This window comes from Pelmatolapia mariae, linkage group LG7 (assembly GCF_036321145.2).
Source record: "Pelmatolapia mariae isolate MD_Pm_ZW linkage group LG7, Pm_UMD_F_2, whole genome shotgun sequence".
Classification (NCBI taxonomy): domain Eukaryota; kingdom Metazoa; phylum Chordata; class Actinopteri; order Cichliformes; family Cichlidae; genus Pelmatolapia; species Pelmatolapia mariae.
This window is the reverse complement of record NC_086233.1, coordinates 46,001,388-46,026,610: the sequence shown is the minus strand read 5'-3', so window position 1 is coordinate 46,026,610 and position 25,223 is coordinate 46,001,388. Positions and strand designations below refer to the sequence as shown.

The 25,223-nt window shown below is 40.0% G+C and overlaps 1 protein-coding gene and 1 long non-coding RNA gene across 4 annotated transcripts in view; one reads left to right on the top strand and one right to left on the bottom strand.

The window, feature by feature from the left end:
• The window catches only part of pparab (peroxisome proliferator-activated receptor alpha b), an 82,871-nt gene extending 58,614 nt beyond the window's left edge, over nucleotides 1-24,257 (bottom strand). For both annotated transcript variants that reach the window (XM_063479278.1, XM_063479280.1), the window contains exons 1-2: nucleotides 24,036-24,257; nucleotides 876-944 (exon numbers count right to left, since the gene is read on the bottom strand). The gene's annotated coding sequence lies outside the window, so the exon portion shown is untranslated. The remainder of the gene's footprint in view (nucleotides 1-875; nucleotides 945-24,035) is intronic.
• Nucleotides 3,750-8,863, top strand: LOC134632321 (uncharacterized). Of its 2 annotated transcripts, none has more exons than XR_010094493.1 (3): nucleotides 3,750-4,136; nucleotides 6,091-6,209; nucleotides 8,175-8,863. It is a non-coding gene; the product is annotated as an uncharacterized LOC134632321 (long non-coding RNA). The 2 variants fall into 2 exon arrangements; XR_010094494.1 differs by lacking the exon at nucleotides 3,750-4,136 and adding an exon at nucleotides 4,224-4,509.
• Nucleotides 24,258-25,223: the final 966 nt, after the last annotated feature.

Genomic DNA, 25,223 nt, shown 5'->3' with positions numbered 1-25,223 from the left:
CATGATCTTGATCATTAAATTCACAATATCCACAGTCAATTTTTATAAATTCTCTTGTTGGTGAAACTGCTGCGTTTGTTGCTCATTCAGGTTTGTTCTTCCATAACAAAAGCATCTGTAGTTGTATGTAAAGCGCTTGTATCAAAAGCACAAGTCTTGTAAAATCTGTATTCAGACATGTAAGGTATAGATCCAAAAGTGGGGAAAAAATATGAAGGAATCCTCCGATTAACAAAAATTATGTATACAAAAGCAAATGATGAAGAAATGGTGAGTTATTCTCGATTCCGTTTTCTTGAATAAAATATAAGCTTACCAAGTACAAACTGTAAAAGCACAAAGTCAAAGAAATTTGCCATTTAAAAATAAATAGTTGTAAAAATTAAGACGTCCTCCAAGCTTCTGAAAACATTAAACTGATCGAAATGATCAGCGCACCACGTGCTTCTCTTCATACAGTGCATTCTAAGCTCGGACAGCATCACTCATATGAAATACCTCCACAACTGTGGCCTTGCACTTACTCACTGATTGCCATAAAGTAGGACTATCTGGTCAACAGAGTGCTTTTTTGCCTTTTTTTATTGCTAAACTATGAATGAGTTTGTAGAAATTTTTAGTGGGAAAATGTTCTTGAAATCATGAGAATAGCTGTTAACGCTCTGATATCTGCTGTTCTAAGTGCAGGGCTTTAAATTCAGATGCATAAATGCTCGCTCAGGTGAAAAGAAACTTTGTGCAAGGACCTCAAATGCATCGAGATGTTTATTTGTACAGGATTCCTGCGAAAACTGAACGCCCAAAATGCAAACACATTGATAAAGTACATCGGAAACCATGCATCCATAGGCATATTTTAAATGAAAATTACTCACCAGTTACCAGAGCAAAGACGCTAAATGTCCGGTGAGGCTCGGCAGCTCTTCCCGCTTTGATCCACATCTCTGTCAAGAAGAGGAGAAAGCCATAAGCTCCAGTTTGGTGCTTCTTGCATAACCCCGTGATTTCCCTCAGACTGTCCCGTTCACAGCCGTGCCTCAGCCTCAGCTCCAGCCTCAGTGCCCACGTCAGTCTCACCTCCAGGCACAAACCCCTCCTTCAACCACAGTCTCAACCCAAAGCTCAGGGCTGCACGGCTTGCCTGCCACCAGCTGGGTCCAGGCCCGGTGAGGCCTGAAACAATAGGAGGCCATGAGGCTGTCTGCGAGGCTCCAGCTAAGCCCGCCTGCTAGTTAACAAGTCTTTGAATGAGGAATGTTAGCAAACAGACAAACAGCATGTCTGATGCATGCAAATAGCACAACCAGTCCAGTCTCAGCCTTGGCTGAGCACATGAATAATTCACAAGTCTATATGCTTCTCTCCCACATTACTCCCTCCCTCTTCTCAAGTGAAATGCCTTCACTGGAATAAGTGAAGCAAAGTATTCAAACCTCTGTTTTACTTTAATACTTGATAACGTAACGCAACAATAACGCAAACCGGTCATGCGGCGACGTAACGTGCACAGCTACTGGTGACATCTCAACAACTTGCAATTCAACAATTCGCTCCCCCCCCCCCTTTTTTCGCTTATTGCCTGTTAATTTCTTTTGTTTGCAATTGGCACCTGTCCCAGTAAGAGCTCCAGCTCAGCGCACCACTCATTTGCCCTCGAGAGCAAGTCGGCATGAAAGAGAGAGAACAAGAGTGAGAAAGAGACACAAGGAGACAGCGAAGGAGAGAGGACATGGAGAGGAAACAGGAGGAGAAGCAGAGTAAATACAAACAAGGTGCAGTACTTCACGCCAGTCGCTGGCATGGATTACGAAACATCTCCTTTAAAACGCACACGTATACCCTACTGAGACACTGGTCACTCTGTGACTGCCATCCATGGACATCCCGGCCACGAGCCCACCACCACAAACAGGTTACCCGTCAAAAATGGCGCCCCTGGCATTCCAGGTGGATCAAGGCCCATCAGATGGAGAAACACCACCTTGGAAAATTTTGATCCAAAATGAGAGAAACCAAATAAACATGGCTAGAAACCAGCAAGGGGAAAAAAACCTAATAAAACAAAACAAAACAAAACAAAACAAAACAAAACAAAACAAACAAACAAACAAACAAACAAACAAACAAACAAACAAAAAAAGAAGAGGAAAATGAGGTACAGTTTTAGAAAATAAGCAACAGAAAAGCAGAAGAAACAGCGATCAAAAATCCAGAGCGGTGCAAAAATCAATGTGCCAAAAGTAAGAAAAGGGCCCCTAAAAAAAGCCACTTGTTGCCAGGTTTTGCAGAGCTGCTGTGCAGCTAGTTGGATGCAGAGGGTTAAAATCCAGCTAGTAGTGAGTAAAAAAAAAAAAAAGATCCATCTATGGCAGGGCGGGCTGCGGGGAGGCCCTGACTGTAGAAATAGCAGCAGACTTTTTTCTTTTTTTTTTTCTCCCCTCGCAGAGCTCAAGTCTCCCCCTTGCGTGTGGCTCTAGCAGAAAGAGAGGAGCGACCGATACAGAGAGAGAAGACGAGGAGAGGGGGAGAGAGAGAGAGAGGGAGAGAGAGAGAATCCGAGAGGAGGAGACAGACAGGCATACAGTGAAGGGGTAGAAAAGCTCGGCTGATGATGAAATAGGAGGTGTAGCAGAGCGCGCGAACCAGTCACTTTTTCATCACATGTCCAACACGGCAAGGAACTGTATTTGCACTGGGGCCTGGGGAGGGAGGGAGGGAGCATAAGATGGGTGGGAGATGGAGACACAGAAGGGAAGAGAGCGAGGCAGAGTGGGAGGGTGGAAAGCACTAAATGTGGGAGGGGTGGAGGAAGAAGAATGACACAGAAATCCACTCCTCCCAGGCAGCGCGCAGGCTCAGTGCCTGCACTCACACGCCATACTGGGATCCACTATAATGTACGTCAGCAACTATATCAGCTAGTGCAAAGAAAAGCAAGGAAAACGGGAGAATACAGAGTCATTCAGCATAAGCTGCCCCCGCTGAAGGATCCTTGAAATATGCAACACTTCTGAGATCTCCTTGAATTATTAACCTCATCTCTTACCGTGGTGGAGCTTTACAGATCTGGAAGTACACACTGAAAGGAACACACGTACACACACACTCAGAGTGCATTAACTCTTTGGCATGCCTAAGCAGCCTGAATGGATAGAATAGACTACACACACACACACACACACACACACACACACACACAAGGACGCAAGCACACAAAGTGAAAAAGAAAAGCACGGAGAGTGTTAATTTCAGTAACATGTGGCAAAGAACGCATGGCCAGGACGCCTCCTTCTTGCCCCGGCTCTGTCACAAAGCAAAGGCTGTAGCCGAACCCTCGCAGCTATTTTGGCACAAAGTCAAAAAAGGCTGATAAGCATTTTTGGGTGAGACTCTGCTGCTTTTTCCTCGAGGAAAAACAGCTGCTACATGCCCCGGTATTCAATGTTCAACAGTTCGGAGAACATTTTAGCGAAACCCCCCCAGAGATGCCGATTTGTCTTGTTTAAAATGGAGAACGAAAAAAAAAAAGATAACATAATGGTCCACACATTTAGTTTGAACCAATTTCTTGCACAGATTTACATGAAGCGTAAGTGAGCCTCAGAGGGAACTAGGAGAGGAGAGGAGAAAGGGGGGGGGGGGGGGGGGGGGACCCTACTAAACAGCAGGGCTGTTTCCACCATCTTAGATTGCATTGATTATGCTTTGCTTCTCACACGCTAGAGCTCTTTCTCTCCCAGCCTGTCCCTCCCTCCCTCTTTCTGTCTGTTCTGCCACCTTCTCCACTCCGCGATCAGCATTTGGCTTTTTCCATTTGAGGCAGATTACTGTAACGCTATTGTACAACAACTTCCTGCCTCTTTTGGCTCTGGTTCTAAAAAACTGCAAAAGGCAGACCTCGTGGCTTTAACTTTTTTCCCCCCTCGGCCTTGAACCAGGAGCTCTATAAGGGAAGAAAAGGAGGAAGGAGATATGTAAAGTGTATTTATTACTGAGGAGCTATTTTTTTCTCTTTTTTTTAAAAAAAAAAATTCATTTCTGCTTTATAAACTGCTGAGAATTAAAGAGGGGACTTCATGCCTAGCAAGAGACAATGAGAAAGAGAGAAAGAGGGAGACAGAGAGGAAAAAAATAAGGTGGGGGTTAAACTTTTTCTTACGTTTTACTCTGTGAAAACTTTCTGTCGGCTTTAGAGAGCACAAATACAAAAGCGGGGCTCGAGCTCACGGAGACTTGTTTAACATGGCTGCTACTGCTTCAGGCTGCACAGCTTGTGAGGGCTGCTTTCACTGCACGGCCACCACCCCGTTCCTCGCCGGCTCTCTCTTCCTTACAGCAGCACAGGCTGGATTGCACAAAAAAACTCTTCTCCTCTCTCCGCGCACTCCTCTTTGCTAGACGGGTTTTTAGTAGAAACACATACGGCCAAAGACAATTAAAGAGAGAGGGGAAAATGCCAGTATTATTTAAACTAACAAAGTGCAGGAAAAGGCCGCTTTGCACTGCAAGGTATTTGTTCGCTTTCTTTCTTTTTTCTTCCTTTCCCTAAATGAGATACTAGCTCAGTTCAGTCATGCACTTTGGCAGGAGCTATAGAATCCTATTAGAAGGAGTTCAAGTTATACGTCACATCTCGCCATGCGTTTTAACCAATTGAGAAACTCATGACTTCATTATGGCTTCAATGTATAAAGATGTCTTGGGTATATGTTAAGATTTTGGGGGAATAGCTTGTGAAAAAAAAAAAAAAAAAAGCATATGTTAGAACTCCAAGGAGTATTAGTCTTTAGTTTTAGGGAAGCATGCTCTGTGAATTTATGCTTAGTGTGCATACTGTACTTTGCATGACATAAAGTTCATTTGAGGATACAGTTTTGGCTTTGGGACTGCTGCCAGCTCTTGCCGCTGTGTTGCGTGTCTACATTGCCGCTACATTGTGCCTCTGTTGCGTGTTGTAATTACCTGTCACATCTTAATTGTGGAGTCATGATTTGTCGGACTTTAGAAGCAAATACAGACTATTTAAGGCGGCTGTATAAAATCAGTTTCCGTTTAAAAAACAAAACGCACAAAGCAGTTCTTACTACTGCCAACATCTTGCTTTTTTTTCCAGATTAAATGATCAAAAACGACTAACGTTAGATGAAGCACTAACAATAACACACGATGCAGCCGCACTTTAACTGACATCCGGGAGGGAGAAAAGGCAGGGAAAAGCCACAGCTTTTCTTCTGGAGTACTAGGCTGCTGCAGCTGTGTGATACAAAGTCAGTCGATCAGGCCAATTGATATTGCAATGAGAAACAAAATGGCAGACGGCGCCATGTTATAGCCTCTGCCTGACAATTATTTTACAACTAATAATTTTAACATATGATTATGCTTCTCTGTTTCATCAAGGTTTGATGTAATGAATCGAGTTGGGAACACTATTTTACGACAGAGAAAAAAACAGTTTTGAAGCGGTTAAAATATAAAAATAGCATAGCAATAGAAATGCAGCGCATACGTCTAACGCCTTTATAAATAAGACACATTTTTTGTGGCTTAAACAAACTGTCTGCTGACGGGCGCTGATTGCATTCAGAAGAAGGCACGTTAAAGTGTTTTAAAAGACATCTGCAGGCATTTGTTAGGGTAAACATTGCATTATAGAATTTAAATGGTGGACTGGATGAGCGTTCGTCCTAGTGCTACATGAAACAATAAAACAATGAGCACAGCAAGAGCGATATGGAATTTCACTGGGCAGGGAATCCACAAAGACAAACAATATTTGCACTTAGAAACATCGAGGAGGCATTAGCAGGTGGGAGTAGGGGTTTGTGTGTGTGTGTGTGTGTGTGTGTTGGGGGGTGGGGGTAAGGGATGGCTGTGTGCTTGGTCAGCAACCACTACAACGTCGACACTTAGATATGACATGCGGCACATAAAAACAGGTTATTCTAATGGACTTATTGAAGGGGATAAAAGCTAACCACAAAGTATCCCTTCTGTATGAGGGGAGAGTATACTCTCCAGGAGAAGAGTCCATGAGGTGGTCGAGCTTAAACCCTGCACGTGTCTAAACAACTTCTCTATTACACCCAGGACCTTTGAGGGCACTCCCCATCGAGGAGGGAACAAAGGCCATGACCCCTGGGTCAAAAGCGTTACATGGGAGGCCAAGCGAGCTCATTGAATGTTCCACTGTTGTTTGCTTTAAGAAGGTAAAGATTACTAACACATTAACTAATGCTGATTAGGGGGTTATCCCTCATGGGACCGAGGTCCCGGGGCAGCACATCACGTCGTATTAACACAGCCTGACCTTTGACCCCCACCAGTCACCTTAGGCAGCCGACTGTGACCACCACTTTCTCCGCCTGTTTGACATTTATACGCATGCATGCACAGACAGGGAATGCAGGCTAACCTTGCAAGGTGCAGCACAGCTCAAACAGAATTATTGCTATGTGGAAAAACCTGAAGAAACGACTGAATGCTATCACTGCACAGGATTTGCAATGTTAACACACCCCGGTCAAAAGAGTTTTTAACTTTACTTTAGCAGGCTGTGCTTCATCCGTGTACCGGTATTTCCAATAAGTACTCCTTACTAAGTAAACATTGTCAATTCAAGCATGTTTTCAAGGCCTCTGACCTAAAAGACTGTTTTATGTTGAAGCTCATAAAATGGTTGCATGTGCAATGAAATGGTGGACAGAAGACATGCGCAGTAATGATTTTTCTAATACAAGAAAAAAAGAATTGTAATATTGGTGATTGCAACCGATAAGAAAAAAGCAGCTTGTTCAGGATCTGTTTCTGTGACTCCCTTCAACGTATACTTTGATATTAGTACAGAGGTGAAAGCATGCTGCACAGCTGAGCTTACCTAACCTTGCATTTCCTGCAAAAGCGAGCCGATAATAAGTTATAATGAAACATAATTCAGCTATATCATTTTGGAAATGTCTGCTAGCAATCAGATCCTTTGGAGAATTTTATGCAATAAAACACCTTGGGAATATCGTTTTATCAGGATTAAGGATATTTTTCCAGCAATGAGTTCCCAAAAATATCAAGTTCAAGTTTATCCACAAGTTATCTTCACATGCAAAACTCTTGACTGAGCACTTAATTGATAACACATTATCCACCAATATTTGAAATGGACTGTGACATATATAAAAGCATGTGTGCAAAATATTATAGAATATAAACAGAATGGACTTTTGTTTGTTTCCTTAAAATGCCGCCCGCTTATTACAGAAACCCAAAAAGACATAAATAAATAAATGATTAATTAATAGTTAAAGTTAATAATTTTATCATAAATGTTGACTATTTTATATATTAGCTTCGTTAAAGGAACACACTGCCTAAAAACCAAAAAATGCCAGGGATACTAATTTAATTTTAGGAAATGTTTAATAATGCCTGAACTTTATGGATTTGGTGTAAATTACTGTCACGATTTATTCAGGGGAAAAAAACAAAAAACTTTTCCAGAAATGCATTTTTTGTTCACTGAGTAAAAATCCACATTAAAATGTTAATATGAACTGTGGAAAAATATGCTTTACAAAAGGCAGCTCATCCAGCCTTTTGTTATACAAATAATAAAGAACTGATATTCAGTCATGGCGCACACAAGTTGATTTATTTAACATGAACATGTCACTAAATTAAAAAGTAAGAGAAAAACTGTTAGAAATCTGTTTTGGGTTTAAATAATACACTTCATTGTGTGTGTATAAATCATTTTTTTACACTAGTATTAGATTGTTAAACATGGTGTACTTAAACACTTCATTCCTAATAAATAGTTTTATATAAATAAAAATATTAATTTAATTTTAATGTATTTGATTTCTGTTTAATCAGCTTTACCTGAAATGTTGTGCTGATATGAAAGCACAAAAACAGAGCACTGATTCCCCCCCCCCTTCATCTGCCACATAGCTCAGCAGGCATTTGATCTGGTGCTTTCATGAGAACAATTCAAAAGTACCGCAATAAATCTTGAATTTCAAAATATTTCTGAGACATATTGCGAAGAAACAGAATTTGTAGATATGCCACATGCACAAAGAAACGATTCGTCTTAGCAAAAAAAAAAAGAAGAAGAAAAAACAGGAATAAAGACTTTTTCAAAAGCAGGAATGAACTCACCTTGCTGTTTCTCACAGGATTCTGAAAGAAGGAGAGGAGGAAGAGAGACACAGAGAGAAAAGAGCAAAGGAGAGCTTCTCCTGGGAACAAGCTGGAAATTATGGACCTATTCGATATCAGACCTCAGAGTGGACAACCTATCCTAAGAGGGACGCGCCCTAACTGTAACTAACAACTACTTCTGGCAGCCCTTCAACAACCAGACATATTGTCCTGGATCAGGGCCGTTTTCAAAAAGGCAGCAATGAGCAAGGGCAGCCTAGGCAAGAAATCAACATCGACCTTCAGCCTCATTAATATCAATTAATACTTTTTTCCTCTAATAAAAATACAGAATTTTAAACTATGATCCCAACGAGACGTTAATTATCAAATGTAGCATGTTAAGGTGATACATGCTATAAAAAAAAGAAGGATTTCCACACTAAAGTGGGGCAGCATTAAGGGGTCAGCACAGCACTTTTTTAAAAAAAAATTAAAATGTATAATGCGTGAGTTAATTATTTCACCTACTGTTTTAGTACTGATATATTAAAAGCTCAAAATCCAACACGAATGCAATGTTGCATTACTTCGTACTGTGTAGGTCTGAAGATCTGCATTTAAAGTGTGAATGTAACAAAACTGCCTTATGGTGGAAACGAGCACAAGCAGGGTTTGAATGAGTGTAACAATGTAAAAATATTCAATTAAAAAATATTTTTGACTGAGTATAATACCTGTGTCATTTTTGTCATTATAGCAGAGATCGCAATGTAGTAACCAATCATTTTTAGACATGCACAAAATGGGTATTATCTAGTTAAACAACAATGTAAAAATACTGATCTGCAGCACTAAATAATGTACTGAGACAAATTTCAATAATCAGTGACACATAAAGTAAATTCTCCTTTTCTGTCCACTTAACTATCAGGTCTCTGCATACTTCTACTCTTCCTTCCAGTTTTCTCATGCAGGTTATTAATTCCTACTTAAAAAAAACAACAACAAAAAAACCTTGGCCATTTTGTTTTGTTCTCCCTAATCACTACGCCAGGAGTGCACAGCCCTGGCATTTCAGGGGCCACGTCACAACGGCTGTTTCTGTGCCGCAGGGCTGCAAGGAGTCCAACACAGCAGAGCCATACGCACTCAGCGGTTCGCTGCCTCAACAAACACTTTGTGCGCACTGTTTTGTTGTCTTACACAATCTGTCTAGCATCCTTGCTCCACTGAGAACAGCAAAACATGTAACTAATAACATTTAACAATACGTGTGCTTTTTTTTTTTTCTGGTACCTTTTCCAACACGACATCACACACCTTTCAGCTTCCGAATCACTTTGCAGCACTTTCCCTCTTATGATTACTACAGTAAAGTAAGCTTAGTGACAAAACAGAGTTACTCGAGCACAAAAAGTAAATATTTGAAATATTCTAGATATTTACCACTTTGATATCTGTTGTTTGGCAACCTTGAAAAAGGGGAAACAGCGCTGATATTGATGTCATGGATTAAAAAAAGAAGGACAAAAAAAAAATCACTGATTAGAGAAATCACACTTGGGTTACTGATGAGTAAAACTGCATTGAATGGCGTTTATCTATGTGGGAGAAAAGCAGTGATTTATAGGACAGTTGCATAAACAGATGTTATACTCTGTGGGCTATTTATGCAAATTCAGTGGCTCTTCTGATTCATGCAAAATATTATTAATATTTATTTTTTTTACATAGAGCAAAGTAATATGTGTTTGAGACATATATCACTGTTCAGGCAAACCAGACCACATGCCAGCAATAAAAGTAAATGTCCACTTACTACTGTGAAAAGTCATTTAAGTCTGCTCATTTGATTGCATGTACACATGTGTGTAAAACGTTTGTCTTCATAACCTTCCCTTAAATTTATTTTATTTGTAATCCTGTGTGTTGACAACTAGTTGGTTTATTAGTTTCATGCAGAGGCTTGTATCAAAAGCACAGAGAGCATTTAAAGTATACACTACATTTATTTTGTCTATTTTGACTACAAGTGTCACGCATTGTGTGTTTTTTCAATTTCGCGTCAAGCGTGTGATAAAAACAATGTTTATTTTTATTACTCTCGTTATCATCATTATAATCATTATGCCTCATTATATAATACTTTTGTGGGAACAAGCAACTCTGTTCCTCGTGATTATGACCGCAGACACTTAGAAGGGTAAACACTTGCGCAAAATGATTTCAATGCTAGTCTGTGATTCAGGGACCCTCTGTGTAAACTCTGTGCTCTCTTTATGGTAAACTGTGCTGACACTGATGGGGTGTAACATGTTCTGGTCCACCCATCAGCATAATCATCATCAAGCTAAAGGTGTTGACAGCACGTATTCGATGGTGTGGCAGCCTCTGACCTCTCACACCAACTTAGTAAGGCAGAGGGTCATGTGGAGGACATGGCTATGGAGGGAGAAGTCAATCTTATCCTTCCGTTCCGCCACAGGCCTGTGTGCAGCGACAGCAAGATGAGCTAGAGGGCTTTCCAAAATCCACACACGTTTGGCCGGGAGTAAGGCATCGGGGCCGTGTGTGTTTCAAAGGAAACGCTGAGGAAAGCGCTTTTTTGTGGCAGCACTCGTGCACTTGACAGTGTGTATTTGCCTGCCTCTATGTCTTTGCTCCGTCCCCACCCTGACTCAATATCCCTCAGCACCAATATGTGTCATCTTTAGTAGCCAAAATGGCATACAGCCCACTTGTCTCCCAAAGGTAGAGAACACTACCTTGTATCTCTTGATTTGGATCTCACGTGTGCAGACAATTTTTTGCCATTATCTCTACACATTACAAATACCTCGGGCTCTCCAGAGCAGCGTGGGACTGAGAGGTTAAAAGGCAGGAGGCACGGAGATGAGAGGCACTGAAAAGCCTCAGCTCTCGGACTGTTGTCAATTGAGCCTGTGCTTCTCTAATGGGGGGGGGGGGTTGATAACCTGGCACACAACCAACCACTAATGCCACTTAAATGTCAGAGACTGCAGAAAGAAAGGGAGATAGCAAAACTGGGAGCACATTCATATTTCAGCATGGCAGATGCTATAATACGTTCATGCCTCACAATGAGGACAAACAAAGACCCCAGAAGTTTGAAAAAAACAAAACAAAACAGAGAAGGCAGGCATGATAAAAGGGAAATGAAAAAGAGGAAAAGGGATTTTGTAGAAGTGATGGAGGCAGCTCCATCTAATGGTTGTCTCTATTCGACAAAGTTTGGAGTAGATCTGTCTCACTCTTTCTCTCTCTCTCTCTCCTGTCTCTTTCTCACTCTCTCTCCGCAGATGAAAACCTGACTGGGTGGGGGTCGGGGACAGGGTTGAGTCTGGTGTTGGGGGTGGGGTTGGATTGCTGGAGAGAGTGATCTTTTTTTCCAGCGGGGTGAAAGGCGGACGGTCATGTGTGCAGAGCTCATGACAAAAGGCCCTTTTATGTGCAGCGTATGCAGATAGAGGAGGCTCCTTTGTGCACAGATGGAGATCCCATGCCTGGGTCTGCCTGCGGCAGAGAGGGAAGGGAGGGCGGAGAGGAGAGAAGAGTGGTGGTGAAGGGAAGAGAGGGGAGGGAGGGGTGTCTCTGGCACTGAGTGCCATCACTATGTCTGGTGGGGGATGGGGCACAGAAAAGAAGGACCGAGCGGTCCCGGTCCTGCCAGGTTCATACACAGCGAGGAGGGGCCTCGAGCCTCGCTAAGAGGATATAGAGACTTGTAACTCAATAGTGGAATCGAAGAGAGTCCATCAAGTGAGTAGCAAGTGGCCCAGGGTCAAGTATTACATACAAATAATCTCTGATTTTTGCTTCTTTTTGCTGGCTATGGAAAACACGGTTTGTCACATATAGTGCCAGAGAGCTAATACAAGTACAGTACAGCATGCAAAACTTATCTGATACCAACTACGGATTACAGGCTTAGAAAAGCTTAACCTAGTTTTTTTTAATGCCAACTATCACATGTTCCTAACAGGTAAAATGTTCAAACACAACTACAGTTGCACTTTTGACCCAATAACGAGGGGTCAATCATTCACGTGAACCATCGAGCCCCAAATGAAACTGACTGACAAGTTCAAGTTCTAGTTCATTCTCAAATAAATGCCTCTTCATCTGTCTCAATCACTATTATCTCAATGTTGCTGCTTTGAACCCATCCTGACTGTTATCTATCAGTGTCTGGATAAGAGCATTAAATGTATATCCAGGTGGCAGCTCTCCCCTGGGAGTCGAGGTGACTCCTACTGACATCTAGTCTGCTGAGAAGACATCATATCCTTTAAGTAACCTCCTTCCCTTGACCAGCACATCACAACACTCAAGTCAGACAGCTTCCTATCCTCCTGGAGGCCCACGGCTCTTTTCTCCAGTGGACAGATAGATACCACACAACGACAGACCCTTTAAACTCTTCACATTGGGCTGAAGCTGCTGATGGACGTGCTGAGAGCTGCTACTGTTTGAATATAAAACAAGAGCAAGATGGAAATGCACAATTTCCTAAAGAAAGATTTCTGTCAAGGGATTTATTAACTAAAATGCCTGATAGCTAATGAGTTAATGTTAGCTACCTATTGGGTTCATTATCTCATGATAGTATGCTTGTTAAGTTTCCCAAACACTGAAATTCTTGCTGAGTAAAAATGAGTATAAGATACAAACGAGTATTATTCTGTATTTCATATTTAAAGCAATTTTTACATTTTATTCTTAAACAGCGCTGTATAAAAAACCCCCTTATTTTCTTACTAAAATAGTTTTGTAAATGGGGGTCCAAATTAGAGCCAAACAGACCCAGTAGAACAAGGTATGCTTTCAGGTAGGCCTTCCTTGTGATTTACATGTCATTCTGAGTCAAAGTTCTCTTACTTCCCATGTCTGGTTTCAAAATACTAACACAGCAACAGGCAAAATGCTGTTCACTGAACCAATGGGTGGCATCACAGTCCATTTTTGTATACAGTCTATGCTTCTCCCCAGGAAAGACTTTGCCAACCTGCCATACTGAAATCAGTGGACCAGGGAAAAAATCTGGAGTGAAAAGAAGCTGAATTAATATGATTAATGGGGAAACAAAGCAAACAAGACTTTGCTGATGCTGTTGTGCTGATCATTATGCCATTAAATTACAAACTGTACCCTTTTTACTGGTAATGATTGATAAAAACTGGATGTGCAGTGTACACTTTTCTAGTTTATAAGAGGAGCATGCCAGAAAAAGTGTGAGAACCACTGGCTCAGGCTAATTAAAGTGATCAGGTGTTTTTGTCTGAGTCCTGTCTTAACTTTGGCCTAACTGCCCAGCCTGTCTGCCTGCACTCTGGCTGCCAGGAGGCCAGGAATGAAAGCCTGGCACTTACCCCCCTCTCCTCTATCTGATCCCCTGTTGCTACCCTAGATGCCAACAAAGGTATTTCTGGCCCTAATCAACATGGAGTGGTAGAGAGATATGAATGCATGCTTGTTTTTGTTTTTTTACACAAAAGCAGAAAGGACTTAGGTAAACAATAGGAAACATTTTCTCAAGATAAAACTGCATTCCCAAGAGCTACTACAATACATTACGTTGGTTTATCAAGCTTTCTTCTCTATTCAAACTTCAAATACGAGGAAAGTCATCCCTTTATTTCTGTCCTTTCTCCAACAATTTTATACTGTAGCACATTCATGGTACATCGTGGGAAAAAAAGATAATTTGGGATATGTTAACATCATCATGTGAAAGCATTGTACCTTGTGCTAACATAGCAAGTTGCTAACTTATACCGTACCTTACTCTGTTTTGATGTAATGTCAAATGTGTTTAGTTGTAACAGCCATAACGGTTCCTCTGTGTGATATTCTGGCCAGTTTATCTCTGACACCCACAAGAAAGGCATAACTATCTGTTTAAAAGGGAAATGGGCAGCAGCAGATAAAACCAAGGGGATACAGGCATGATAGATTAAACAAATCGTGTGTTATTATAAGCTGAAATATGAAATGTGAGAGTTTCATAAACAGGAAAATACAATGTGTGCCCTCTTAGTGTATTTACTGCCATCAGCACATGATCTGCTGGATCCATCGGATCTGATGATTTTTTTTACAGAAAGGCAGATTAAAATGACTAATTTACTAAACTTCAGTGAAAGAAGAGGCAGGAAATCTGGGAAAATAATCAGAAATCCCGACTATGAAACAAAGACGAGGGTGATGAAGATGATGGTGAAGAGAAAAACTGTAGCGTGTTCAACATGTGGCTGTCTCAGCTGACCCTTTAAATCTTACAGACAATACAAATAACGATGATTTTCTTGCACTCGAAAGGATTGAAGGATTTTCAAGTGAGCTCACTCTCACAATAGTGGGGCGTCCGGGACAGGAGGGATACGCAACCTGGACCCCGAACAGCACAATGTGCAAAAGCAAAATGGGGAGCATGAAATGATGGCTCAAAAACCTCCACACCGCTTAGCTTTGAGTGCTTCGTCATAACAAAGCTGACCACCACTACTCACCAGGATTGAGACAATACATTCAGCAGTGACAGCCAGTGCTATTGTGTAGGCCTGTGTTAAAATGAAATTTAAAAAAAAAAAAAAAATCAATCATGAAAAAATGGAACACAACTATGAGCGAAGGCACAACCTTACAGTAGGATTACAGGACCTCCGTTTTATTTTTGAGCGCCATCAGAGTGGGTCAGTTAAAATAAATTCCCGATCAACATCCTACAGTGCCTGTAAAGTCTCTCAGCACATCCACAGTCTGAAGCAAGTTTTAGCTCCCCTCCCTAAAAGCTCACTGTCTTCTGACTAGCAAGCTTACACCAGGCTTTGCTTATTGAGACCGTCTCATCCTCGTGTCATGTGGAAGCTTCAAAAGCAAAATAGAAAACTCTGTTTCTCTTTCTTGGTTGCAAATTGCAATCTCTCAAATCCATCTTTGCCCGTTCAGATCTGATCTGGAATACAACCAGCATGAATACCAACAGCAAGAAAGAGTACAATGGGATCTCTTTTTAGAGAAGAACATGTATTTTACTCTTTTACTGGAAAGTGAGCAAATATACATGGAGTGCCCACTTGTTCACAAACCTTACAGTACATAAAACACAAAATTGTACTAGAGCCAGCCTTGGTTTTTTGAACTGTCTTCCAGTCACTACAGAAGCAATGAAAAAAAAAAAGAAGCAAATACAATCTCTCTCCTTTTATGACCAAACAATTTTTGTAATTTCAAAACTTACTAAAGAAAAAAGGGAAAAAAAGATCGACATTACTGCTTCTCTTTAACTGCAAATTTTAATGTACCTGAGCTATCAGCAAACAAGTGCAAAATTTAATTAAAACTAATAATTGAATGCCCGATTAAAGACAGGCAATTCACCTCTAATATTTATACTACCTAACTAGATGCTCATAGTACATATGTTTGAGGTAAATAGGTAAAAAAAAGTACATGAAAATCCAACATTTTAATATCACATTGTATGAGATGGAACTTATACTTTTAAGAATAAAAGAAAATGCAAAATTTCTTTGTAAACTTTTCCAAAACAAGAATTACAGATGACAAACATAAACATACATAAAGCAGTTCAAAAAGAGTTACAAAGATATGATCTTCATGAGTTATAAAGAAAGGGATCATGTGGAAATTCAGTCGATGTCTTTGTTTAGGAAATTGTATTCATGCTTATTCGACAATTAACTGGAGGTATTGGTGCACAGGCAAAGTTAAGGGATCACAAAAACATAATGATATGATGTGGTGCATAAATTATATTAGAAATATGTTTGTTACTATTACTGCAGATTATATCAGTAAGGAAGCTGCTTAAATATTGACTGATAATTTATGGCAAAGGGGTGGGATTAAATAAGTGTGTACTTCTTCCCTCTTCTTTTCGATATGTAACTGAATCAGAACAGGTGAAGCAATATTGAAATGTATTAGCTTTATTTTGTATAGGATTTCTTTTCTTCTTTTATTTGCTAAATGAACTTTGTATATGGTTTACAATATTGAAATAAATTAACAAACAGCAACAACCTTAAAATCATAAAGAAGGATCTTTAAATTAAAATGGTTGAGCTCTCTTTGTCTGTTAACTCAGTCATAAGCGATACTTATTTTAGTGCCCTTGACTAAGGCTCTGGAGCTTGTCTTTGACAGCTCATTTTTTTAAATAAAATAAAGCAAAACAAAAATGTATAATATATAATATAACAAGAACATACAATCTAATGTGCTTCACACACAACCTTCGCTTCATTAATTCAGTTTCCTAATACTAAAACCAAGCTGTACTGTACTGCAAAAAAGGGTCATAGCAAATTACAGGAGAGCAATTTAAAGCGATATTTGCTGTTACTGTGAATGCTGGCACGACACCATATGAGCCATCTGCAAAAATGCCCCGTTTCACAGTGCATTTAACATTTCCAACTTCCATGTCCGTGTCCCTTTAAGAGAAGGCTGAGTCTGCAGCTGTGAAAACTCTGCATTGTTGCTTCTCTTACTTCTACTTTCAAACTTCATTTTCAGCCCTTGCAAAGATTTTCGGAGCCACTCTCTGGACACTGGCAGGTACTTTCACCAGGAGCCAAACTTCCCAGCATGCCTTGTAGCAGGGCAGGCTTTGTTCCTAAAGTTAACTGTGAAGTTGCACTGCTTAACATGTGATACGACCCTGCTTCGTTCTTACTCAAGCGGGTTTACATAAGATGCATACTATACTGCCAGAAAAATGAAGTTTTCACTCTTTAATTGCACCAATATTGAAAACTCGTGCAGAAATCCTTTACAGCTCTCGAAGCATGCGTGGCTATAATTTAAAAGCCAGGCTGCTGAGAAAAAAAATCATCAAACTTCAAAACAGCGCTTAATAACAGCCATATAATGTTTTATATCAAACATTTCCTTTCATCATCTCTCCAGAAACTTGAATTAAACTACTGGAATTAAAGACACATCTTTAATCACACTGGCCTCAGTGTACTTTCTGTAACAGATGCATCATCAAAGATACTTAATGGCTTAAAATGGGACCCATTTTCTATGATGCACAGCTAAATAACATTTATTCCTAATACCATGGAAACAGTTCCAATCTTTGCTCCAAAGTGGATATTACAGCTATGCTGGATAACATGTGAGGGACAGTGCAGGCTGCCTGCAGCATCTGGTGGACACCTGTAAGACTGCAAGTCACTAGATTAAAAAAAAAACCAGAAGCCTCTTTGATTTTGCTAAGTCACTAAAATTTCTGGGCGAATGTACGCTGACCTTCAGTGGTAGTTCTGCGGACATGTGGGGTTTTCTACCTATCACTAAATCAAAGGCAACATACACAATGATGAACAGTCAGTGAAACACAAATCTGGTCAGCCAGACAAACCAGAATACATACTAGTTTTTAGATGAACATTTTATTTTATTTTATTGATGTTCAAGTCATTGTGTTCACCTTGTGTATATTAAAAAAAATACAACTGTTCCTGAGCTTCTGCTTCTTTCTTCACCATCTCCAGATAAGCTCTGATGTGTAAACAGTTTTAAAAAGTATGTCAACATATGTGGAAGGTTTTTCTTAATAGCTCTAAAAGACAAAAAAAAAACCCCATTAAAATGTGTGTTTAACTCAAGCACTTATGAGCTATATCTAGTGAGCGTTGTGAACTCAATCACTGCAAGTAAAGCTGATCACAAAGGGGCAATCACTGACACCAAAACAATTAGGTTGCATGGGTCTAATCCCTTGCACAGCACTTAGGACACTTTTAAAAGCCACTAGGGCACACTGCAGAGTTCCCTTAACTTTTAGGGTGCAGTCTGGTCCATTTTTAAAGTCACTGGGGCACAGGCCTGATTGTTAAGACCAGGGAAAGTAATCCCTGGAGTCAGGCCACTAAACCTGCTCTGTCCTTGTAACCATAGCAGCAGACAGGTAGTGTCTGGGTCACAGGGCAAACATGGCCAGGCTTCAACTCTGGCTGATGCAACATGTTTACACATTCATTTATTTGGTTCTAAGACATTTAAAAAGTCACCCTTAATAAAAATGTACATGTATGCTGTATGAAGTGCGTTTTGCTATCAAAGTATGACAAACTTTTCATCAGTAAAACTCATATCATTATTAGATTACATAACAAATTATATACTGTAAGTTCATAACTCTAAGTAGTTCCTCTGTGAAGAAAATATTTTAAGACTTTACAGTGGACTTCAAGAACATTAGAAAACAGATGCTTCTATTCAATCAACAAAATTATAAATCAGCAAATTGAAAATAACCTTCACATTGATAAGTGGTGAATATAACTGTCATTAATGCAAAATTACAACTCTACATCTTTTACAAGATGATCTTTGTCACCACACCAAGTCTAATTATCTCTATGTTTATTAATACAGTTCAATCTACTATTCCATTATGTTCATGTACAGCCTCATAAAAGTCATAAAATACCAAAAATATACATTTAAAAAATTATCATATGAAAAAAGATAAAATAAAGCAAATATAAGAAAACACATAATGCCACATGAGGATGAGACAAACTGTCCAGTTGAATTTTGCCTCTTCATAAAAAAAAATGCCCAAATGATGGTCTTGCCCTTTTGAAAGGAACACATGATCTCCTGTGGCCTTTTCAGCTTTCCCTCTCTCTTTTCAGTTGCTATGAGACACTCGAGATGAAGCCAAGGCTTCCACAATTCATTACTGGAGGAATAAAAGCCAAAGCACTGGACAAAGCAGGGCAGACCAACTCAAACTAGCTCCCACTTAACACACACATCACACCTCTGAGTGCTCTGCTGACATACAAATGGCCAATTCAAGACTTCTTCTGTCTCTCTTTTTTAGTTTTATTTAAAAAAACCGGGATATGGATGAAGGAAAATGGCACAGGTACAATGTGAAAAGTTATCAGGTCAAACATTTCTTACATTAGAAACCAAATAAGACATTTTTCACATCAAGATTTGTTGTTTTATTTTGTTTTAAAAAAAGGTTTTCAGGCAATAAATTTTTATACGTCCTCCATAGTGTAACACACCGCTTTTTATTGAGTTTGCGCCAAAGGTTGAACAGGCTACAATGCAGCATCACCTGTCTCTGGCTTCCCACCAGCTCTGACTCGCCAAATCGTGAAACATCTCTTTTCTCTTCAACCAATCAGATCTGAATCTCTAGCTGTTCTCATGCAAAGAAAGGAAAAGGAAAGCCAATGAGAAATGTCCCTCCTCCTTCCCCTCACTCACACACACACACACACACACACACACACACACACACACACACACACACACACACACACACACACACACACACACACACACACACACACACACACACACACACACACACACACACACACACACACACACACACACCAATCACCATCTGAGAAATGCCAACAGACGGGCAATCAGTCATTGTAATTAGGCTTGCTGCCATTCCCGGGCCTTCATAATTCAGGCTAGAGCTGGAGGACATAGGTAGCGAGATCCTAGCTGCCATAGCCTACCGCTGGTTCGCCCAAGCCTCGAACCAGGCCACTCCCCTCTTCCATCTCTGCTCCCTACATTGGGGGGGGGGCAGCACAATTATAAGGGGTAGCTGGATTACTGCAAAATTACTCCCCTCACCCCAGTCCCACTCCCACTCCTTTTTCACTGCACTGCAGTTTTTTTTTTAGTTTTTCTTTTCGCCAAGCTGCATTAGAGCAGATACATTTGGCTAAGAAAATGGCTTTTAAAAGAGAAAGAGTACTAATCTAAACACATAAAAACACTATAAAACACAACTTTGTGACATTTAACCCATACAACTTTGAAGACGCAAAGGTGTAAGGGGGACACTGGATTTACAGTACGGACACAGCAGACTGTTTTTCCTTGGAATTCAAAGCTAAACAGGAAACTATGGCAGTAATTTGCAGAGATTTATTTTATTTGCTTACAGGCTGTGGTTTACTCAGAAACTGGCTTTGCCTGTTCTATAGGACATGAAGTTTTTTTGGCAGTGAAATGAAGAACTGCAAGTTCAGCCAAAATAGACAATAAAGCAGAATGGAGAAACATGCCAAATTGCTCGGGCAATTCAGTCCAGAGGCTCATTTTTCCAAAATGATTCATACTGGAAAGAAAAGCATTTCCCTGTCCTTAGATGAACTTAGTGTGCTTGCCGTCGGCTTTACAAGGAAGAGATGGGGGAGGGAGGCGGATGTGTTCACACTCGGTACCACAAACACACGTGTGTGCACACACATATGACTGCACAGCCATGACTACAGATTCTTTGCTCACTGGGGAATTAGGTAATACACATGTAAGTCTCAAACACAGACACATATAAACATATGCTACTTTAAAAACATATTTTTTACATAACCAAATCGAGTCAGTCCTCATTTCTTTATATTTCAACTTTCTTACGATTTTAGAAACTGTCTTGTACAATAATTCTCCAGGCTTTCTGCAGGTCTTTCAAAGTTTTTCTTTGGACATTGGCTGCTATTTCACTCACTTTCAGTCCAGTCCTTGCACCAGAGCATTTTCAGACAAATGTTTCATTTTTTGTCTGTTTGCTGAGCCACTGAATACTGACGTATGATTAATTCAAGCATAAAAACGCACCCAACTAAAAGGATGAACCCGTATTGCATCTACACATAACAGACACCAAAGACCCAGTTTTAAATTGCATCTTTAGATATTTTGTTATTGGCAACCTGTCAAAAGAAATAATATGTTTAATTTTAAAAATTAAACAGTGATTTAAACAATATTTAATTTGTTTGGTGTAATGTATTAGTTAAGTCTGCAAACAGGCAGAAAATAGCATGTCTGCACCAACAAGGTGAATCCCAAAGAGCTATTAGCTGAACATCTCAGCATGGTGTGCAGTGTGTCCTTAAAAACAGTGAGGAAAGTGGAGGACAAAGTGGCAGGTCTAAAAAACTATGTAGAGCAGGTGAACAGTATGTGAAAGTCATGTAATAAAATAGAACAAAAAAATCTGACAACTGATCCCTCCACCAAAGGTAAACAGAGAGAAAAGGCAAACATAAATAAACCACAGACATGCATTTAGAATGATGAATCCAAATCTGAAATTTTCAAAACAAATTGTGCCTATAGGTATGAAGGTCAGGAGAGAGGTACAACAATGAGTATCTATAGCAATCTGTAAAAAATGGTGGAGGCTGTATCATGGTTTGGGGCTGAATTTCAAACATCCTGTCCAAAAGTGATTAAATTATGTTGGTAAATTACTTAATTTTTCCCTATGACAATGTTGGCATTGCAGTAAACACATACCTGAACAAAAAAAAAACAAAAAAAAAAAACAACAACACACCAATCAGTCATGGACTGGACTCCACAGAGCCAGGATCTCAACAATATTGATGCAGTGTGGGATCATCTTGACAGAGAACAGAACAAAAAGGCAGCCAACATCCAAAGAAGAGCTTTGGGTGTCCTTCAAGAAGCCTGCAGAACTATTCTCCAAGACTACTTAAAGAAATTCCAAGAAAGCTTCCTAAGCGCGTTCAGACTGTGTCAAAGAAGAAAATATGGTTATACTTTCGAACAGTGTTTCTGCTCCATATCCTCTACTTCCATCTATGTTTGCATGTTTCAATAAACTGCTGTACAGAACACAAAGAAATGAGGAAATGACTTCTGCACATTGTTGTATTTTATTCAGCTTGAACCATGACTGCACGACAAACAGCACTTTTTAGACTGTACTTAGTGTTCAGTGCAGTAGCAGCAGAGTTTAGAAATGAGAGAAAACTAAAGGCAAGTTTTGTATCAGTCAGCAGTGTCCTGAGGCTGGTTTATTGGCCTGTCTGGCTCAGCTGGCTGACAGTGTTCACCTGTTCCTTCTTTCCACTGCAGGATGGCAACTAATAGTCTGCTGCAGCACAACAGGGATTAGAACCTAAAATTCTTTTGTTAATATTTGCTTACTAGACGTGACACTTTTCTGTGCTAATTAGCTACTTTTCAATAAAGAGAAACAAAAAGACATGATGGGAGCATGCTGATAACTTATTGTATATCTCATGCATCAAAATTAGACCATGCAGTAAGGAAACATCTAAGCATTGGGTTACATGAAAAATCCATTATGCTGCTCATAAGGATACTTATGAATCTGTTTTGTACATCATTAGTGTTATGCAGCAGATATAAAAAAAACCCCAAAGCAATAATCAATAATGAACAGAATAGAAATATCTAATTGTTATGATTTAAAGTTATCACACTGTTTTTTACTTTGAGACTAAATCATGTCTGCAATGACATTTTTTGTGACCTTGGCTTTCCAAGTCAGGCTTAAAATTAATACTCAGAATGTAGAGTGCAGCAGCATTAAGGGACAAACATAAACATCTCGCCTGTGACATATTTGGACAGCGGTATGAAGGTTGAAAACGAGAATAAGCCGGCTGTGTTATTGCTGACTCGTGCAAAATGTGGGCAAATATGTAACAAAGTGGCCATTAATAAGACAAATTCACTCAGGATCAGTCGAATGACAGATTTAAAATAGTAACAAATCTATGAGCGACACAGTGGCAGAAAAATGGCGATGAGGTCTCTACACAAGGGTGTGACACAAAGCAGGAATTTATTTCAGCCCCCGAGTCTTTCAAATTGTTGCTCCAGATGTTGCCATTCTGCAAATGTAAATAAAGGAAGAAAGCAGCACTTGCCATTTAAGATATAAACGATGTTAGTTTTCGTTAGTTTTCAGCTGTTTCTGTAAAAATCCAGCAGTCAGGCATTAGTGGCAAGTCATTATTCAGACATAACATTAGATTGATTCCACTGCTGGTGAATCACACAACTTTGTTTTTTTAGCTTCATACAAAGGTCACAAGTAACATCTAGCTAAACCTGATGTGAAACAAACCAAGATGAAGATAAAGCTACAATGACGAAGCCAAGACTCGTGTTTTTTTTTTTTAACCTCGTGATTCCTTGTGAACATACGTCACATACTTAGATTTCGAGTGACTGCGTTATGCACATAATTTCCTTAGGGATTATTAAAGTATTCTGATATGCATGAATTTATTTACTGATTTATGACCAAGTAGTCTCCTTAAACTCCCGCAAATTATGTTTTATCCTGTATAAATCTCTGTCTCTCTTTTATATGAAATGCATTTTGGAATATTGTCCCTTGCCAGTACTGTATCCCTCTTCATATTGTCCAAAAAAAAAAAAATCACAAAACTATAACTCCACATATGGAGAATTATTATTTTTATTATTAATATCATCATTGTTACACAGAAACCAGACTACTGTTGTGCTGCATGAACTTCACTTATCATCATCATCAGAGTTCAAGTAAAGCTTGTGTGTGTGTATGTGTGTGGTTTTTTCTCCCTTCCCCATGGCAGTGAACCTGAAACCACATGACACCTAGCAACAATGGGCGCCTGTGTGCAAATAGAGGAAATAATTTTTTTTAAAGAACCACAACAGAAGTAAACTTTATACCACAGCAGCGTTCAAAGCCTAGTTTTAAATATGTGTCAAACTTGAAAACAATTTAATAAATAAATAAATAAATAAAAAAATCCCACGTAACCCACAGCAAAAATAAAACACGCCACTAAATACAACACAAACCAGTTATTAGCGCTACACAGGAGTGCTGACACCATAAAAGCCACCTTAATCATGGCGCTAATATACAAGCCACGCTATAAATATTACAATATCACTTTTCCCCCCTCCGTTTTAGCTTCTATTGATATAAAAGGTGAAATCATTTCTGGGTCTATTAAATGTCGGCTGACACTTCCAATCGTGCTGCAGAACAAAGAAAAGTTTCGACTCACCACAACAACGCACCATGTGCAGCGACTGTCCACAGCGCAACAGGCGAGAGGAGGGGAACCGACAAACAGCCGTTCTTTTAAGGTGTTCAGTCCAGCCTGCTGCAGCTGCTCGGTACTGCTTTTGCTTCTGAGGGAAACTTAAGAAATATCTATGTCACCGCTGCGCTTCGTTAAATACAGATAGCCCGGGGGGGAAGCGAGAGAGAGAGAGGGAGAGAGAGAGAGAGAGAAAAAGAAGTGATGATCCGCCGGGTTATAATCTACGTGGTGGTCTGACGGCTTTGGTGAGGACAGGATTATACACATCCCAAAGAAAGCTTTTCATCTGTTTCATCCGCTGCTGCTGTCCCCAATATCCCCACAAGTCTGCATGCATGGCGATCCTGAATCAGTTTACTGTGCGTGAAGGTTGCTCTGCAAGTTATTGCAGCCGACAGGGGTTGACTGGTTGTTTTATGGGAAGTCAAAAATATTTATTTGCTTTTTTGTTATTTTTGTTGTTGTTTTTTAATTGCTCTGTTGATATGTTAGGTGCTGATGTATATGTGGCTGCAGTGCATTTCCTGCTGGAGCACTTGCATGCCTTGGTGCATGCAGTGAGCGACCTGCGATACCTGTAAAGTTTGTGTAAGCAGAAGCAGTATAGTTTTGGACTCTTATATTCAGACTGAGCAACTTTAGCAACCTTATTTCTGTCTCTATACGTGCTCATTTTCACTGGGATTCACTGCTATTTTACTTATTTAGATTCCAGTTAGAGCATTTTTACTCTTGCTTCTGTGCCCTTTGGCAGTTTGCTCCGAGATTTTGGGTGGAAGTTGTTTTTTCTGGGGGGTGGGAGGGGTGTCATATTTTGCATTTTAGAGATTTCAGCACCAGGTTATCGTTTGTCATTAGTGGAGCACTTAGCATGCTTCTTGTAGCTTGCACTTGAGCAGTCAGTAACTCACTCTGCAGCCGTTTGAATGCTGATTTGAGCTATCACTCAGAATAGCTCGCTTTCACAGAATCTTAAGTTGCACCTGTTGCATGAATAGCTCTGAAATGCCAGACTTGACAGACGGTAAACACAGGCCGCTCTGCACTTTTCCATCCGGGGCGCTCATAAATGATTTTTGCCCAGCAACATGTTTTGCGGCCAAGCCAGGCCGCTTAGGTCTCTCGATAGCAAACAAACACCACCTTTCA